The sequence below is a fragment of the Macrotis lagotis genome, chromosome 1 (assembly GCF_037893015.1).
Source record: "Macrotis lagotis isolate mMagLag1 chromosome 1, bilby.v1.9.chrom.fasta, whole genome shotgun sequence".
NCBI classification, from domain to species: Eukaryota; Metazoa; Chordata; class Mammalia; order Peramelemorphia; family Peramelidae; genus Macrotis; species Macrotis lagotis.
In genome coordinates this window covers 633,471,470-633,490,860 of record NC_133658.1, presented here as the reverse complement: position 1 = coordinate 633,490,860, position 19,391 = coordinate 633,471,470, and the positions used below count along the sequence as shown (strand labels likewise).

The 19,391-nt window shown below is 33.4% G+C and overlaps 1 protein-coding gene across 1 annotated transcript in view; it reads right to left on the bottom strand.

Moving 5' to 3' along the window:
• The window catches only part of ARHGAP15 (Rho GTPase activating protein 15), an 871,958-nt gene that overhangs the window by 315,254 nt on the left and 537,313 nt on the right, over positions 1–19,391 (bottom strand). The gene's annotated exons all lie outside the window — the stretch shown is intronic.

Here is a 19,391-nt window from a genome sequence, read left to right as displayed (position 1 = left end):
TTGGTCTGATCATGTCCTTCCTCTGTTCAAAAACTTTAGGGGCTCCAAATTACCTAAAGAATAAGATGGAATTATTTTTCTCTGTAGTCCAGTTCTCTCTATGGCTTGACTGTTGTTGTTTATTCTTTGTTCTTGAGGAGGAGCATGATATCAGAGAGGTGATGCCATGACATTCAAGTGAATTGAATTTGAGTGAGAAAGGGTTGTGCAAATCACCAACCTCACTTTCTCCCTGGAGCCATTTAGATAAGTTACTAGATATGATTTAGGATAACTGGAAATAGCTCCCAACTATAATTCTAGATGGTGAGGGATAGTAAGCAGTAACAGATAAAGTGCTTGATTCCTACCTATCTCTGTTTCCATATTTGTTACATTGTACCTGTCAGTTATTTATCATTTTCAACATTACTATGTATTGTACAAGCATTACATTAAAGTCTTATGATAACTTGAGATAAATATTAAACATATCTCCATTTTATAAAGGAGGACATTGAGATTCAGAGAGGCCAAATATCTTACTTATGTTTGCACAGCTAAATAAAGTAGCTCTGATTGCAGGTCTCCCTGACTCCAAGTCCACCAGTTTATCTACTATATGTACCATGCTGTTTTCAAATACTTATATTTTATTGTTCCTCTTTATAATACTCTACATTCATATCAAATTAGAGTACTAGTCATGTTATAATTTTACTCTGTTCTTCATTCATTTGAACATGATAATTTTCTCCTAGTTTTTATTTGTTGATTTAGTTTCTTTCAAGGTTCTTCAAGAGATCTTCCTTGACCTCTTTGGATAAAGGAGAATTTTCTTTTTCTCAATTTTTGTGCTACTTTTTTTCTTATTTTGATTTGTATTAGAATGGGGTCATAAATATGCCCCCTTTCTCCCAAACCTTTTTAAATTAGCTATTTGAGAGAAGAGATTGTGTCAATATAAATCTTTCATTTGACACTTTTTAACTGAATTATTATTTAATTTCCCGTAAGTTTAATTTTTTCTTGTGTAAAATATAAAAAAAGTAATAGTATCTACCTTACAGAGTCTCTAAGGATAATTTGAGATAATACTGTAAAATGCTTTAGAAACTTTAAAATGATAAATAAAAGTTATTATAATTATTATCATAGCATCTGTAGCTTTACTCTGTATCATATGGTATATCATAGTTTTGTGTGTACCTTTACTATATATCATATGATATATCATACTATGTATCATATCTTTGCATTTTTAGTTCTATGTATCCTAGTATCTTTAGCACTTATTTGGTAGGTACTTACTACTTACTAAACTACATTGATTCTATGTCAGATCTTTCTACCTACATGATTCTTGGCCTTATAATTAAATCATTATCAATAAAGTTACAAGTTTTTGATGTCCTGCTTCCCATTTGAAATGTGGTTCATGGTGATGGGATTTGGTTATTATTGGTCATTATTGGCCTGGAATACAGTACAGATGAAAAGTTCACCATTGAATATTTCCTCATGCATTTACAGAAAATTACATTAAAGGACAAACGCAAACTAAATAGCTATTGAAATGAAAACTTTTCTTTAGTAAGACTGGTCTTAGTACATAAGGATGATGCTGATTTATCATTAGTTGGGTATTTGCTTTGCGTTGCTGATTGAGTATAGATAGATTTGTGCTACTTCATCCATTCCTTAGACCTAGATCTCCTTTTGATTATGGATGCACACTTCTAAGATTGCTGGTTTAGGACTGGCTATAGCCATGTAACACAGAATAAAATTGAAATGGTTCTGATAAGGGAAGACTCAACCTGGGCATCTGGGTTGTTCTTGTATTTCATAATTAAACTCAACTTTAGATTTTTTTAAACACTAATATCACAGTATTAATGTCTCTGGGTCTTCCTTTAGCACAAATATACTCCAAGAAACCTGTGGTTGAATTCTCCCCCCCCTGCCCCCCATTATCAAACATTAATCACAAATTTATACCTGAATTCAACTGTCCACGAGAAAAAAAGTCTGAATGCACTTAGATCCATCCTATAACATCTTTAAATATTCTCCTAAATATTCAAATTATATTACTGTGACTAATTATGCACTGAATTGTATTAAAGTACAAAATCATAATACATTTTTGGCATCATTGTCATCCTTCAACATTTGCCTTATTAGTCTGTGGCATTTTGAGTATTTCTGATCAAACAGTATAAATGGAACAGGTTTTGCATACTGAGAATCTTAGAATCCACTTTAAAGAGATTTACTATTGCATCCATTTTCAGTTGAGCTGGAAAAAAAAGAACTTTGTTGTGTGTATTATGAAATGTTAAATATTAATACTATTTAAAGCTAATGGTATGCCAAAGAAAATGGCTAATAATACATTATACAATTAAATGCCTATCATATTAGTTCATCTATTAACAAAATAAAATAAATTCCAACATAAGAGTTCTGATTTGCAGGGTTTTTTTGGAAAGGGTTGCCCATGCGTAAAAGCTAAATTATTTATTCAATTTTAAACTGCTGTATACATCAGTTTGCAATTATTTGCATTATGTTTGAATGCTTTGTCATGTGTTCCTGGTAGAACAAAATAAAAACAGTTTTCTCTGCTTGCACTGAGGCATCTTCAGATGCAAACTGGTAATAACAAATGAGTCATATGTCACCTCCAGACTGGTTGGAGACACCAAAGACCTCAATGTTGCTATGTCAGCTATTCTCTGAAGCTGTATCATTCCTTCATCAGGTTTTTGTGGCCATAGTTCCACATCTTCATTCTTATTTTCCCAGTGTTTTCTTTTGTCCTGTGTCTATCTGCATTCTACTTGTAAGACAGGAATTATATACCTTGTCCCTGAATTGGTTGTATACCACCCCCTGTCCAATGGTAAAGATAGTCATCCTTTCCTTTCTGCTGTTAGCTTAATAGACCTTGAAAGTAATGTGAGAACAGTGGCTTTTGCCTTTATAATAATCTAATTATTAAATATTAATGAAATGTCCTAGGTTTGAACCTCAGCAAGCTAACCAAATTAATATCAATAATTATCTCTTTACCCTGCCAGTCATTTATAGAAAGGTTTATGTGAACTGTCCACGAAAATTATGTCCACAAATTTAAAAAAAGACAAGCAGTGAAATTAATTTCTCTAAAACTTTTAAAGTATAAAATTAGCCAGTTTGGCTTTAGTTCAATACCTTGGAAGCAAGAATATTGACTCTATGACCTCTGAAGTCTCTTTCAGGCAATATTTCTTGATTTATTAAACTGGACATTAGCATTTTGTCTTGATTTTTAATAACTCATTCCCTAGTATGTTTTCCTTATTCTTTTGGTTCACTGGTGGCCTTGTAGGACTCAGGATTCTGGGTCTCATAAGCATGAAAGAATCAGATATTCAATAAATGGTCAAGATCTAGCAAATGAACTTTACAAAAAAAATTAGGTGATATGAAAGATAGTCCTTGGCAGCACACTCAAGGTCAACAAAGTTGGAATTAACTTGAGAGTTGATATCCAGTCCAGATGGTGTGGTTTCTAACTTCCCCAGTCCCTGTCTGAGAAAAGCCTGGATGAAAATGAACCTCATCAATTTGAACCTACTTAAATGAAAGTTTATCAAGTAGACTGGCTAAGATGTTATTTCAGTTACCATCATTCACATGACTAGCTAGCCCTTTCCATCCTTGGCCCTTAGGGTTAAATTGTTCTAGATTCAAAAATAATGATAGAGACAGAGGAGATGAGATTTGTTTGCTCATTAAGTGTTATCTTTATCTGCACATTTAGGTGGGACCTTGCACAGTATCAGGTCTTCCCCAGAAATGAGTATTACATAACTACTAGTATACAGTATAAAATTCCTAGTAGTTTGAAAAACTTAATGTACTTTTAAAAGTGCTTCTGTTATTTTTATGAATAACAGAAAACAAATAGGTACAGTGGAAAGGTAAATGGCTTTGTAGCCACAAGACCTGAGTTCAAATTTTATTTAACATACTTATCATTTATGTGACCTTCAGCAAATGGCTTAACTTCTCTGGGTTTTAGTTCATGCTCTTAATCTATGCTTCTGTTTAATATAACTAATAATAACAAATTTTGCTAGTTATTTTCTAAGCACTTATGTTTATTATATCATTTGATTATCACAATAATTTTGTAAAGGACTGTGGGTAAATAAGCTCAGAGATGTGATTTGTTCAAATTCCTGTAACTAACACTGAAATTGCAATTTGTAGGCAGGTTTTCCAGATCCACATTAAATTCTGTTTTTTTTAATATCAGTTTCATCCTTCTTCCCTCTAGAATTTCATTCTCCCCTTCCCTACTAGTATACTTCCACCCTCCCAGAACTCACTCACTAGATAGTTTTCTATCTTGGGCAATTATTTCAGTTCTTTGTACTTCAGTTTCTTGTCTTTAAAATGAGAATGCCAGACTTTATGACCTTAAGATCTTTTACAGCTCCAAAATTTTATGGACCACAGCATGAAAAAAAATTATAATATTTTGATGAAGTAGTAGACCAAACTTTGGATTTGCTTGTACATGACTGTGGATGTCCTAAGTGACCTAAGTTACTATCTCTTCTGTTTCCTTCTACTTATATGATTAAAATAAAAAGAAAACAGAACAATACTTCAAGCAGGAGGAAATAGTTTTTTTTCAGATGAAAGCTGAAGCCTTCTGTCCCTATATACCCTTCCCCTCAATCCCAGAATAAAGCTATTCATATGGAAAACAAAAACAAAAAAATATAGACACTATTAGAAAGGTATCATCCCTTATTTACTTCACACTCACAAAAAAGAATACAAAATGGGTTGCTGTGAAATACAAATGAGCCGTAATCCTCATCAGGTTTGGAAATAATGGATTCAGGCTAACATTTTCAGAAGAAATATGAAGGCAGTATTCTAAATTTCCTATTCTTTCCCAAATGAGTTTGCACAAAAATGTGTCGCTAAGAAGAGTAATGTGCCCATCACATAGTGAAAATTTCCCACTTGCAAAATGAAAATGAAAAGTCTGCATTTTTGGATGGCTTATTTAAACACAGGCACCATGCTGGTGCTCTGGGGAGGGAAAAGGAAGCTCCCCCTACTGGGGCATGAAAGATTCTCACATCTCTCCTCCATCCAACATTTGACAGAGTCATAAAGACAGAGACCCATATAGCCTGCTTCTGCTCCCTCTCCAATTTATCACTCCCCTCCCCCATTATAGCCTAGTTTTCTCTCATATTTTAGTTAATTGAGGGGGTAGCTTAGCATTTCATAATTTTCTTTTTCTTAGATTTGCTAAATTGTACTGACTTCAAATGCATTGCATTTAAAGGGCCCAATTGAACAAAAATGTTAGTCCTCTAATGATTTTTAAAAATGCATGTCATATTTTTGTTTTAGGTTTGGTGTTAGGAGAATATAAAAAAAAAACCAAATGGATTTTAAAAGAAAAGAGATCTTGATGCATACCAAGCTATAAGATTGGAGGACATAGAGACATAGAGGTGAAAATAAGATGTTATCATGTGCTTAGTGGCTTAATTGATGTTTAATTACTGGTTTAATTAATGTTTATCAACAAGCTATTCAAAATGCTCAGTTCAATACATACAGCTTTTTTCCTCCATAAGGATAAGAGAAACATGGATAAATGAGGCTTGGCATTCAATTTAGCTGACATTTATTGAGTACTCACTAGATAAAAAGGCACTGATGAGATATAATGATAAATAAGTGGTGTTGCTACCTTCCAGAAGCTTCCAATCAAGTGGAAAGAGTGAATGTATTTTGAGATGCTTACAAAATTAAGATTTTATGAAAAATTGTTCGACAGGAAAATTTGTTATTGTTGAACTTAAGATGATTTTATTCAAATTGTGACAACTTAAGAACTTTTTAGTCACATTCTCTTTTGCTCATTTAATGTTGAGATGACTATATTTATAATTATTTAATAAATAATCATCAAAAATCGTCATAAGAAAATATTTGAGAAAGATTTTCACCAACTCTATTTTTAAACTGATTTTTTAAAACCCCATTTTAAGGTTCTCTTACCACAAACATTTAAAAATGATTAAAATTTTTTAGGAGGGAGCAATTACAATGAAGATATTTTGCCTTTGTCTTTTGGTTTCCGAAAGGATATTAGCATTGTCATGGAGTTTGAAATAGATAAAGTGGATCAATGGAAATATTTGGAGGGATTTTATAATGAGGATTCATATTCTATGCTATATTTCCCTTTACATTTTTAAAAGGAAATTTAAGTACTGTACCTTTCAAAATGAATAGGCATTGCTGCTTTATTAACTCTCATTGTATTTGGATTAACTTGATGTGTTGATTTCCAAATCAGCTTAAAACCTCCACTTAGCCAGGAGGCCTCATTCTTAGAAAGTGTAGATATTAGTACCTTACTTAAAAAGCAGAAGCTTTAGACATTCTGAGTACACAATTTTAGAAAACATATTGCTTTGTTTTTCCTATTTTACTGGTGAGTCAGTTGAGCTAAATACTAGGGAAACAAAACAAGGCCAAAGACAGGATCTGTCTGAAAAGAGGGAAGCCAGGTGTCTCAATAGATAGAGCTCCAGGCCTGGTGTATAGAAGATTGAACTTCAGTTCAAATCTAGCTTCAGAAATTTATTAGCTATGTGACCCTAGGAAAATTACTTAACCCCAATTGTTTGCCTTAGTTTCCTCATCTGTAAAATGAGCTGGGGAAGAAAATGTCAAACTACTCCAATATCTTTGCCCAGAAAACTCCAACTGTAGTCATAAGGAGTCAGATAGGAATGAACAACATGTCTACAAGGAGTTGGCAAGCTAATGAGAGAAGACTACGGGGAAATAAATATGTACAAACAAACTGTATATGGGGGGGGAAAAAGAAATAATCAAAAAGAGGAAATGTACTTCTATCAGATGGGATATGAAAAAAGCCAAAGGAGTCAGGAGGATGAGATGAGCAAGGGAAGCATTTTTGGTGAGTAAGACAGTCAGTGAAAATGCTTTGAGGCATTATTAGGTTACAAGTTTCTCCAGGGCAATGTACCTTCTTAATATATTTCTTTTATCTCCATCATCATCTGTATTGAATACAACAAATATTTTTGAATCATGTTGAATTTCCTCAAAATATACCAAATAGTAAAGAAAGTCCTCTAAATATCTTTATCCACTAGCTCAGAGTATGATATTCTTCATGATCTTTTCCATTTTGTGCCATGCCATCCAGTCTGTTAGCAAATATAATTTCTACTGATTCCACTAATTTTACAATAGGAAGTTTAAACCCTTATTGATGAAGCTACAATCTTTGTAGAACTCATTATTTTGAAACATTTTTTATTTCAGTGCTATGAGGCCTTCCAACATATATGAGGATGGCACACCCCCTCAAATTCAAGGATTAAAAAGATGAGGGAGAGAGAGAAAGAGATCCACACACAGAGACAGCAACACATAGAGAGAAATACAGGGAGACACATATGCAGATAGGGACTGGTGTGTGTTCGTGTGTGTGTGTGTGTGTGTGTGTGTGTGTGGAGATTCAATAGACATAAAGAGTAATGCAGGATAAAGCCTTCAAACCTTCTCATCTACAATTTGTGTCTAGGTCTTTTCCTAAATCCTTCACAGAGAATTCACCCAAACTGCCAGATTATTTTTTCTGCTTTAAATTATCTTTTGGCTACCAATCAAGCCACAAGGCACTCTATTTGATTGATCTCAGTTTTACTCCCTTCCTAATCACATATAATAAGTCTATTGCCCAGGGTAATAGCTAACGTCTGATTCCAGATTTGAACTCTCATCTTCCTGGCTTCAGGCCCAAAGCTCTATCCACAAAGTCACCTAGTGTCCATTACCTTGCCTTGGTAGTATGCTTTGCAAGGATATACACATTGATAGTGAGGTTGATGTACACATCGTTGGAACTAGCTCAGTGTTAGGAGTCTCTGAAATGATGTGTGGAAGAGAAGTATTAGACTGCCAAACTGAAGGTCTACAGAGCCATTGTGCTAACCTCATTGTTATTTGCCTGTGAAACCTAGAAACTCTACCAGTGCCAGGCCAGGAAAATGAATCACTTCCATTTGAATTGTCTTAGGAAAATTCTGAAGATCACCTGGCAGGAGAAGATACCTGACACTGAGATCCCTTCTCAAATTAAATAGCCAAGCGTCCAAACTCTACTACAGAGAGTGTGCAACTCCATTGGGCTGGCCCTGCTGTTTGAATGCTTAAATGGATACTTGCCAAAAAAGACTATTTTATGGAGAACTCACATAAGGCAAGTGCTTACAGTGGGGTCAGAAAAAGTAATACAAAGATACTCTCAAGATCTCTCTTAAAAAGTTTAGAATTGATTCTGTGACAAGGGAGACACTGTCCAGCATGGTTTGTTCTCATCAGAAAAAGCATAGCTCTATGAGCAAAGTAGAATTGAAGTAGATCAAAAGAAATGTGAAATGTGCAAATTTAGAGAATCCATCCCAAATGTTCACATGGCTTATTTGTGCCCAACCTGTGGTAGAGCATTCTGAGCTCATGGTGGTCTATTCAGTCACATTTGGACACACTATAACTTGACTCTAACAGAGTGTAGTCATTTTGGGTCTCTTCAAGAACATAGGACAGCAATCAACCAACCAATCAATGCAGTTTATGAAAACTTAAACAGTAGGGGTGCAGTGGATAGAGCACCGGCCTTGGAGTCAGGAGTACTTGGGTTCAAATCTGGTCTCAGACACTTAATGATTACCTAGCTGTGTGGCCTTGGGCAAGCCACTTAACCCCATTTGCCTTGCAAAAAAAACTAAAAAAAAACTTAAACAGTTATTTAACAGTCTTAAGGGATCTAACATGGTGCTTAGTTCAAACCTTAAAAATGTGGTCTAATATTGAAAAATATTCTATGAAAGTCTATTTTCATCTACTGTTTTCATCAAGGAAGAACTCAGTACTATACATAATGACCCCTCTAAAATACGACTCCAAAGTAGTTATCTATCCCTTACTGGAAAAGTTTTGAAGAGAGGGTACCCACTCCTTCCTAATATAGACTATTGTAATTTTGTATAGCTTTAATTGTGAGAATGATTTCCTTATAAAGATCTGCCTTTTTTTCAATGTTCATTCATTTCTCTTAGTTCTGTCCTCTGGGGCAAAATTGAACAAATATAATCTCTCCTTTAATATACTTGAAGGCAGATATATCTTTTTCTCTTCTTTAGCTTAAGGATCCTAAATATCTTCAACTCATATTTATATACCTTGACTTTGAAGCTCATTGGATATTTGCCCAGTTATCAACATCTTTTCTAAAATTTAGTATTCAGAATAATGGAGTTTTAACTGGGAATCTTTTGGAATTGTTTCAGATCACTCTGTTGATCAGGGTACTTAAATCTCTTGCACTGGGGATCATAGTTACAATATTGCCATTACTATGTTCAGTATTCTCTTGGTTCTGCTCACTTCACTTTGCATAAATTCATAAGCATCTTTCCAGATTGTTCTGAACTTATACTCCACATCATTTTTCTTTAGTACAATAGTATCCCATCAAAATCATATACTACATCTTATTCAGTCATTCCTCAACTGATGGGCATTACCTACATTTTAAAATTTTTGTCAGTACAAAAAGAGTCATTAACTACTTTTTTTTGGCTACTGAAATAAGTTTCACAAATAGGATCTAGATCACCCCCTAGATCAAATTTTAGCCTCTTTGCAGTGTCTTGGAGAGAGAGGTACTATAGATTCATATTCATACACACATATTTGCATGTATAGGCACACAAATTCTCACAATTACTTGAAAGGCTATTAAACTAGTTAATTTTCTTCACCTAGGCAATATGAATTTTATCCACTTTATTTTTTCAGAACTCAATCTTTACTTAATAACTATTGTGTAATATGAGGGAAAATATGAAATTTGGATGTTAGAAATCCCAAGTTCCAATCCTGCCTCTGCTATGTGAAATCTCTATGATATTAGAGAAATTGCTTAACCTCATTGAACCTTGATATCCTTATTTATAAAATATGTATGTAGGGGGGTGGACTATATGGATGATATAGTACTGTGATCTTATGATTTCTTTGATATTGCTTTCTGCTATTCTGATATTGCATGCCATCGATTCAATGACATTTGCAAATAAAAAAATTGAGAAAATCCCTCATCAACACAGTGTCTTTCTTTCTTTTTTTTATTAGAATATATTCTATGACATTGGCAAATACCTTAGGTGAACAAATGTCTTCCTTTTAAAAAAATATTATGTCTCTGTGTAGATATAAAGTTATTTGCATAATTGTGTTTGTCATACTCTTGTATAATCTTTGAATATACATGTTATACTGAAAATAACTGAATATTCTGTGGAGTCAAATGCTTCAAAATTAATAAATATCTTCTACTATCTATCCTTTCTAGGCTATAAAAATATGGTCTACTATTGAAAACTATTCTATGAAAGCCTCAGTATTACCTTTTGTTTTCATCAAGGTAACACTCAATGCTATACATAGACCATCATTGTTAAGATTTTGTAGATAGGAGAAAGCAGGCATATAGTCTGACACTTAAATTCTCTCTGCCTCACTCTCCTCATCCATAAAATATGAATAATAACAGCACCTATCTCCTAGGGTTGTTGTGAGAATAAAATAAGATATATAAATGCTAGTTGTTATTGTCATTTTTGTTACTACTAAGAATAGTGTTTTTGATCCCTTTTTTGGCACAAGTGCCATCTGTGATCAATTTTATCCTTTTTAAATATTCTATTCTTTAGGCCAACTACCTTTTCATTGATGAACTTGCATTTCTCAGTGTTCAATGGATCATTGAGCAAAGTATTCTACAGAGGTGTATTTTTGTCACCGAGTATTTTATAGGAGACACAATAATAAGAAGTCTATGTTAAGAATTTATTTGTGTGTGTATTACAATGGTGTCTACCTCAGCATGGTTTTTCTTCTGTGTCTGTTTGGTCAGACCTAAGTAACTTTTCCTGACTTCTTCATCTTTTCCATTTATTACAATGAGTATAGAGATGATAGTCCCAAAATAGTTTACTATAAAATGCTATGATATCTGTTTTAATTTACATTGTTTGTTCTCTTTCTGTTTGAATCTGCAAATACTCCTGGGATAATTTGACACAGGATTAATTCATTCCCATTTCTCTGTAGGCTCATTTTGTCCTTTTATTTTTTGCTGTTTTGTGAGACAACACTATTTACATTCTTCTGTCTTTTTTTCTTCCTTTTTTCATAAATAAACTTTTACTCTAAACTTGTGTTTCCCTTTTGGTTGTATCTTCTCTTAGCAAAGACATTCAGTGTTTTGTCCAATAAAATGATTTCTGATCTTTTTAGTTTGGTGTTGGTACTGGTGAGTTCACAGTACTGAATGTCTTTTGCTTCAGTTAGAATAGCTAAATCATTCATCCTATTCTTTGATGGTTGAAGTCTGGGTGATCACTCCACTTTACTTATTGTATATAAGCCTTTGGAAAGCAGGTAAGTCATTTTGCCACTTGGATCCATACTTTTAAACCTTTTTTATCTTGGTAGGACATGTCATCCTGGGGTCGCCTCCATGCCTCATTGAGGCATCAGAGTTAGACTTTTGTGCAGCATCCTTTAAATAATGAAATATAAATATAAACCAATATACAATAGAATCCCATCAGGACAATTTTTTTTCTGCCAATACTGGTTTGATTAGGATTACATATAACTTTTTAAAATATGACTTTTTAATAGAAAGGGACAAAATATAAGTATGGTGTAGAGTAGATTCTTGAAAATACATGGATCAGAGATCATTCAGTTCTTCCAAACAACTATAGCTAGGATACCTCTTAAAAGGGTATATTGAACCTCTAAATTCAATACACTAGGTATGTTGGAATCCATAAAATTTCCAATTACTGCTTCAGAATTTATTGTGCACATATGGAAAATAATACTTGTAAAACAGAAAGGGGTTTGTGCCTAGTGCTGTCAATACTGTGAAGGATGGGGTGATTATAAAGCAAATTAACAATACTTTTAAATGTGCATTCACTTATCTTTCCAATTAAATCCTTGTTAAACAACTGCACAGACAGTAATGGCGCTTCTGCAAAGCACTGATCAAGACAGTTTTATTGTAATTTTTACTCTGTAACAATTAATCAAGTAGGCATTTTCTTTATTATTAAATTATTTAGTTAATAAATATTCTCAATTGGCTAACATATTTGTAGTTTACATGATATTTTTGATTTTCCTACAGTGGAACTTATACTGGTATAGTCTTGTTTTCTTACAGAGGGACCATTAGGGAAAGGAATTTATAAATTTCTTTTCTAGGGAAAATTACTATGAACAAGAGAAGTCTTCAAAACTTTAAACCTATTTTAAAGCCCTTATTTTAACCATACTCTCTCACATGGGATGCAAACATATTGCCTTTAGCAGATAAGGAATATGAGGATTTGACTAAAAGAGATATTTTCTTTTTCAGTAAGGATTGGGTTGAACATTAAAAAAAGTTCATTAATGCTGGTTACAGATTCTTGAGGCATGAGACAGTATTTTATAATTAGCATAGGCTGTTCTTAGCCTTAGCGTAATGACAGTGTTCAAATCTTGTCTCCTCTGCAAATATTCAAGAGGGTATGAACAAAGAAATGGGGAGGGGGAAATCATCTAGGAGTTTCTTGGTTTACAAACATTTGTATTTAGTCATTGGTCTTGGGTATTTGAATTTCCATGGTTAGTCCCTCTTACAATAGATTTTAAATGATTGTTTTTGTGGCCTTCTTTTGATTCCTCTGTTTTTGCCATCTCCAGTGTTCTGTATACATATATGCTTGAACATGCACATGTATGATATATGATCATATTTATATATTTAATTCTCTCTCTCTCTCTCTCTCTCTATATATATATATATATACTGTACATATGTATACACTGTGTACACATGTTTAGGTATTCTTATACCCTAAGAAGACATGGGGCAGGGACACACATAACTGCTCTGAAATTCTTGAAGTTTTGCCAGATAGAAGAAGGATCAGACATACCCTTCTGAGTTTTAGATGGCAGAGCTAGCATTGAGACTGGGATATTCCATTGAGGTACATTTCAGTTGCATGTTTGGGAATTTTTCCTATCAATTAGAGTTATACTAGAGTAAGATGGGTTGCCTCAAAAAATAATTGGTTTCCTTTAACTAGAAATTTTCAAGCAAAGGCCTAATTAAAAAAAAAGCTTAGGTACCTTGACACCATCAGTAAAAAAATCAGTTATTCTGTGCATTGTAATGGAAATCGAATGTAGAATAGTTAAGACTGAGCAAGTTGTTTTGGGGATGAAGGTGCTGAGTGAAGGAAACTAATGGTTATAAGGTCAAATGAGTTTTTTGTAATGGTGGATGAGGTGTCCTTCTGCTGCACAGAGAAAGTCAAGTTTTTCTTTTATAGAACTGGAGAAGAGGTGAAGAGAGGAAAAGAATGGATTTTGGGTGATTCTGTTTTTTAAGTCCAAGTGGGTATATACAGGGCAGCTAGGTGGTATATTGGATAGAGTGTTGGGTCTGAAGTCAGGAAGACTCCTCTTTCTGAGTTCAAATCTAGCCTTAGACACTTGCTAACTGTATATGACCCCTGGACAAATCATACAATTAACCCAATTTGTCTCAGTTTGCTCATTCAAAAAATGAGCTAGAGAAGGAAATGGCAAGGTACTTTGGTGTCTTTGCCAAGAAAATTCCCAAAATGGTCCCAGTTAGATACAACTGAAAAAACTGAAAAATGACTAAACTGCAATAATGGATAGATTATAGGTGTTGACATTTCTGCTAATAGTATCTGGATAACATCCTCTTGCTTCAACAGCATTTTGTAAGCTTAATTTAAAAATTGGTCTTCTGATACCGTGAAGTAGATTATTATCATATATATCTTATAGAGGGAATTAAGTCACCCAAAGACTGGCAGCTTGCCCAGGGTCACCAGAAATCAATGAAGATGAATGCTACAAAGGTGCTTCTCTTTAATCCTCTGCTGACACATTTTAGGCAAAAATAAAATCCATCCTCAGTTATCACTAGCATTCTAATTTTGTTTTCCATCCAATTAGTCATTAAATATCATTGGGCTCAGGGAGAGAGTGAAATGGAAGTGGAAAATGAATAAATTGAAGAAGCTAATATGAAAAAAGAAGAGTCATTGAGTACAATGGGGGAAGACAATCTTGGACTTCTTGGGATTAATCACCTGATTGGGAAGATATCTTAGACATACATACTTATCATTTACCCCATCTCCACAAAACTTTAAGAATACAGTGTAATATATGCTTATTTTCTAATGTATGACATATTGAGATATCCATCTGTATATTATGAATTATAAGAGTACATTGAAGAAAGAGTTTGTTGAGATCTGGGGAGCGGCCAGGGAGGAATCTGAAAAATAGGTGGGTGTTGCCCTGACCCTTGGAAAAGGAGCTGAATTCAGATAATAAAAGGTGAAGAAAAAGATCTTTTTTTTTTTTAAAAGATAGGAAGCATGAGTAAAGGTATGACTTTTCTTCTGTTTTTTTCCATTAAAATATCTAGCATTTTTATTGAATTTCAAAAGAACTTCTCATTTGGATTTTCCTGTGGGCTATAATCAAATACAGAAGATAGTTAGAAGGGGCATAAAAACAGAATTATGAAATTTGGCATATAGGGTTCATCTGGCATGAAGATCATGTTCTATCTTGGGCAATTATCAAGTCAAAATATACTAATCAATTTGGGTTTTTCTTCTATCATTTCCCCTACACATTATTACTGAGCCATCTCCTCACTGAATTTTTTAAATCTAAATTTATTTTTGATGACTTTTGCTATTTATCACATTAATTTCTGGATATATCTCACTTCTCTCCCCTGCACAGCTAACTATCTCTTTTTATAAAGATTAAAAAAGAGGAAAAACAAAAATGACATTTCAGTAAAGGCAACACATCAACCTTATCTAATGCTCCAGGCAGTCAGTATTCCATACTCTTAGTCTCCTACTTCTTCAATGAAGGGGGAGAGAAGTGAATTTTCTTAACTGTTCCCTTGGGGCAAATTTGGTCAATCTGATTAGACAGTAGTTGGTTTCATTGTATTCTTTCTGATACATTGTTATAGTCATGTTTATTTTTTTTCCTGGTATTATTTTATTTACTATTCATGTATTCGTGTTAGAATTCCCAATATTCTCTGAATCCCCACTGATTTTTCAAAAATCATTGACTTTACCTTGGATTCTAATGCTAGGGTCTTCAATAGATTATGATCTACCACTGATAAATCAATCTATTTTAGATTATCTCAAATGGTTTTCTCTGTTAATATCCCCCTTTCTCTTGTAGCCCAAATTGCCAGAAATAAGTTAGAAAATAATTTTCAATAGCACCAGATGCCTTGCTCCCTTCATAGATTTTCCTTTCAGAATGTCACAAAGCTGTCTCTGCCCAGTGATCTTCAGACTTCAGAGAAATAGAGAAGTTCCTTTTTTTTTTTTTTCCAAAAAAGCTTTGGGGTTTCTGAAGTACACTGATGATGATAAGAATCCTTTTTCTCTTCCCAAATCGCACTCTTAGGAAATGTTTGTAGAGAACACTGAGTTCTTTTGGGGTTTGGGGGAAGCTAATATATCAGTGACTTATCACAACTGTAATTACTGGAAACAATAATTTCCTTTGTGAAGAAGGATAGACTATCAAAATATAGTCCTTAGGGATTAACAGGGGTCTTAAAGTGCCATTACCCTCTCTTCCAACTTTTAAGCTCCTTGTAAGATTCTTTGTAAGCACCTTCTCCTAGCTCTCCCTTTGAGAATACAAATACATTTTAAGATATACTATGTGACCCAAACCTATGTGTATTTTTCTCTGGCTTACATATAAAGGACATGATCCAATGTGCCTTATTATAATATACAATTTAATGTTGTTGAAACCAACTCCTTTTTTTCCTCTCAAATATAAAACAGTGTTCAGGACAAGGTGGTCTTCTGTCCTGGTAGATCTGATCAGTTAGATCTTCTTGGACTTTATTATGCAGTGACATGTAATGAATCAGTACAAAATTTAGTTTATGGAATAGCCTAGGTCATATACTTATTGTTTTATTTCTTTTAGACAGTAAAATGATGTAGCAGATAAAGTGTGGGACTTAAAGAATTGGATAGCTGTGTGACTTGGGAAAGTGTATTAACCAATTGTGTCTCAGTTTCCTCACCTGTAAAATGAACGTAATAGTAGCATCTACCCCATGGGGCCTTACAAAACTTAAAGGGATATCTAATTGTTCTTATTATTTGTTACTAAAAAGCTATTATTTTAAATTCAGTAAATTATAACTAAGAAAACTCTGTATGAGCTATGTAAGATCTTTAAATCTAAATGGGCTAACAATACATGACATGCTCAGTCTTTTTGGGAATTAATTCAAGGGAACTTAATTACTTTAAGGAGTTCACAGGAAGGTACTTTCACCTAGTAGATCCATTGCAATGAATCTGCAGATTATCCAATTGCAAAAGAGACTATTTCAGAGTTTTTAATATGGTCTTAAGGAAAAGATCTCTCTCTTAAAAAATTGAAAATCACCATAATGTACTTGATATATACAAAACCTATGATGTTTATTGAGTTCAGGAAACTGATTTCTATTTGACATAATGACATATTTCTTTAAGGATTTTAATTCTCCTGTCTTGCATTAATTTCTTCTCCATCCTGCATGCACATCAAAAGTTAAAAATAAAGAACAAGGGAACAGATTAAGTAGCAAATAAAGCAATAAAGCAATAACCCTTTTTTTTCAGATTCTTCATCTCTTGCAAAGTACACCCTAGCTAAGGACCTGGCATTGGATCTGAAAATCGTAGACTCTGGATTCAAATATTCCCTCTGACATTTACTACTTGTAAACCTAGGTAAAGTGACCTAATCTCTCTATAACTTAGTTTTCTCATCTTTAAATTGAAAGGTTTAAAAAATAAGTCTTCTGAGGTATTTCCCCTTTCTACATCTCTGACCCCTAAGACACTATTAGTTTTCTCTAGTATATTCTATTCTATTGTGTGAACAACTCTCCTCTCCATAGCAAACATTTTTCCAACATTGTTAACATAAAATTAGACAAATTTCTGATAATTAATAATAACGTTTGAGTAAGATTCCTTTCCCTTTCAATATGCTTATAAAAATTCTACGTAAGTGGAAAATTCTTGAAATTTTGAGAAATACTGCCAGTGATTTTCTCATGTTACTAACCTGACTCCAAATTCCAATTTTGAAGTTGTGTGCAGATATTTTTTTAGTATGCCCTTAGCTATGAAGCCGAGTTAATGCTAACTTGTGAATTGTCATATGCAGAAGAATAAATTGTATTCAGTCAAATTGGTACTCCTTTTTTGGTTTAACAGCTAGATCTATTATTACAATCTTCTGATTAGTTGACTTATATTCCTTTGCTACTTAATCTGTTCCCTTGTTCTTTATTTTTAACTTTTGATGTGCATGCAGGATGGAGAAGAAATTAATGCAAGACAGGAGAATTAAAATCCTTAAAGAAATATGTCATTATGTCAAATAGAAATCAGTTTCCTGAACTCAAGAAACATCATAGGTTTTGTATATATCAAGTACATTATGGTGATTTTCAATTTTTTAAGAGAGAGATCTTTTCCTTAAGACCATATTAAAAACTCTGAAATAGTCTCTTTTGCAATTGGATAATCTGCATATTCCCATAGGCTTCTTGGTTGAAATTTAAGGTCTCCCTTTAGGGATTGCCAAAATCTGAATGTACAAAGATCAGGCAAAGGATTAAAAGATGAACTTTATATGCAGAGGAACATTACAAGGAGGTCTCACTATATTAGTTTTTCCAAGTCAGTGTTCCAAGCCAATCTTAGGATTATGTGTGAAAAGTAAGAACCCTGCATACTAACAGGTGCTGGCAGGGAACTCCCATTAAAGCTTATGGGAGTTATGCCTGTAAATTCTTGGCATTTGAATGAATTCACCCATAAGAATGCATTATGCATCAGATTTTCCCACTGCAAAAACAATGTTAGGCCGTTACTTCTTCACAGCATTACTAGTCACTATATTTTTTATGACATCACTCACTGATGGCAACTTTGATGACTTTTTTCTCTCTATAAAATAGCAGGGTCCATTGCCTTTGGAGATAGTATTACAAATGTCCTTTCATTTATATATATTCAATTCAGTCCAACAAACATTTATTTATCACCTGCTGTGTACCATGTAATGTTCAAGGACAAAGACAAAATAAAATAATCCCTACCCTCAAGGAGACTATAATATTTGAGGCGGGGAGTTGTTGGTAGGTTGTTGGGGTAGAACATGCCATATGTAGATATTTGAATCAACTAAGAAAAGATATTTTTATTCAATTACAAAATACAGTTATTTTGTCCACTTGTACTATAATCTACATTAGCAGCTAGGTGACACAGAGGGCACAGAGTGAGGTCTGGAGACAGTAATAGTTTTAAATCTGGCCTCAGACACTTACTAACTGTGTGATTCTGGACAAATCACTTAATCCTGTTTGCCTCAATTTCCTCATCTGTAAAATGAACTGGAGAAAGAAATGGCAAATCACTTCAGGAACTTTGTCAAGAAAACTCCAAATGGGGTCACAAAGAGTCAGACACATTTGAAAAACAACTGAAAAAACAAAAAAATATAGTCTACAGAATCATCTACAAAGACCAACACAATGAAACTACAGGTTGGATCAAACAAGAAACAAAAAAAATTGAGAGTCAATATAGTGAAAGACAATGCAATTATATCAAGGGACATGATGAAAATTCTAGCTTTATTGTAAAAGTAGAAAGCAGGAATGTTGGACATTATCCATAATTATTGACTGAGAAACTTTTGAGTAGTACATAAATTACTAACAAACCACTTTACAACTCCTTCAAGGACTCAAGTCTGATTCCACCTTTCCTAACACAAGTCATCCCAGGTCTATTACAAAAGATGAAAGTGCATAGATGACTTATGTGTCTATATACTTTATATAGGCAACATACCTTTTATATCACTAAAAATTTATAAACAATTAAAAGAAAATAGTTAATTATCAAAAAGATCCATGGAGTAAAAGTACAACTTATCAATTTGCTAAAAAATCTTAATACACCATCACATTTTAAATGAATTTATTGATTTTACTTTGACTAGTTTCACATTCATGTTTTCTTCTTGTATTGCCAAAATATAAAATTGATTCCAAGTATGGAAAACTATATGATAATCCACTTTTAGTT